Source organism: Lucilia cuprina, chromosome 2 (assembly GCF_022045245.1).
Source record: "Lucilia cuprina isolate Lc7/37 chromosome 2, ASM2204524v1, whole genome shotgun sequence".
Taxonomy (NCBI): domain Eukaryota; kingdom Metazoa; phylum Arthropoda; class Insecta; order Diptera; family Calliphoridae; genus Lucilia; species Lucilia cuprina.
The window spans coordinates 13,415,023-13,416,792 of NC_060950.1; positions in this window are offsets into that span (position 1 = coordinate 13,415,023).

Sequence of the window (1,770 nt, forward strand, 5' to 3'; positions counted from 1 at the left end):
TATAATATAATATAATATATATCTAGTTTTTAGCATAGTGTATAGTATAGTCTACTTGAAAAGCTAATAAGTTAGTACACTATTAGTAAGTACACTGGTAGTAAGTGAACAAGTAAGTTGTATAGTAAGCTAATAACTTAGTAAGTTGATGAGTTTTCTAAGGTATTTAGATTTTCAGTTAACCTTTCTTATAAGGTACTTATCTTCTAATATTTGTGCTGGCAATTGCAATTGACATTTCTTAATACGGACTTAGCAGAACAACCTATTTTAAATTCTTGCCAAAAGCTTACAAAAAATATATATATTTAAAATGAAAATTTTATCACACACATTTTGGAAATATTCAATGTTATTGAACCATAAAATAAAACGTACATTGCTTTGAGGATAAAACGAGCTAAACGTTGCATTGCATTCACAAAGACAACAACTTATGATGCAAATAAATATTTTATTGTAGGTTTCATTGAATTAAGATGTTTCATGAAGAAAAGCGCACGTTTTACATATTTGCTAAAAGCATGTTACAGAGAATATGTCAATAAACTCCTCTAGAAAGTATGTAAGTAGTAGTTAATGTTTCTACAAATGGCCATTTACTGGTCCAGAGTGTTTAAACGTGCTATACCTAGGAAACATTTTGTATTAGTACTACAATAAGAACTAAGTTTTCTCATGAATTCTATTAGTAAATTTTAGAAGTTTTTAGTTACTAATACATATATGTGTGTGTGTGTGTTGTTTCTCTATAAAGTTTCGGATTTAAGTGTTTCGTTGTTTAGTTTTTCTTCTGCATTCAAAAAACGTTTCACTGCAATTTTATATAAATATATTCTTTTGGACACGCTAGACGACTATGTGTACAAGGAATATAAACAAAACACAGATCACCAAATACAATATTTATTGTACCATATACAAATACATATGTACATGTTGTAGAACAATACGAGGACAACATGTATTTTACATATTTTCAATAGATTTATGCAGAAAGTACTATCAGGGTTCAAATATTTTATTCGACACCAATATTGGCAAAGTTGTTCATCAATATTTCATCCTGAAAATTTAATTTAAAAAATAAATTCATAACATTTAAGTTCTATAGAAATAGCAATAATTTTCTAATAATTTAGTCATAATACATTAGTTAAAGTAAATAAAAACCCTTGCAAAAATAAAAAACCTTACGATTCAATAAAATTAAGTAATATTCATTATACTTACCATTTTACAAATGGTTATTTTAAAAAATAGCATTCATTTTGCTCATTTTAAATAATTTCAAATCGTCATGTGTTATTTACACTTAACAACATATTTTATTTGCTACAAATGAGTGAAAATATTCACTCAACCATTTATTGCATAAAAAAGTAAAGTAAACGAAAGGAATATGAAAAGAAACACTTGAAATGTTCCATTTTTCTTTCTACTCAATAAAGTAAATATCCGTATGTTTTGCATCAAGTAGCAAAGGAATTTATGAAATACCAATTCACCATTAAGTAGCACTTTCAGAGTGTTAATGTGATTGTGAATATGAATCCATAAACACGGCAGGCAATCTGCAATTTTACTTTCCGATCATTAACGAATTCGAAAATAAAGAGTAGCTGTGGAAAAAAGGTAAACAACAACAAGTATTAAGGTGTAGTCGGTTAAGTACGATTATATGATAACAGAAATGAAGATATTTAATGTTATTTTTGGGAACAACTATGGAACAACTCTGTTCTAGTTTAGTTCTAGTTCGGTTCTAGT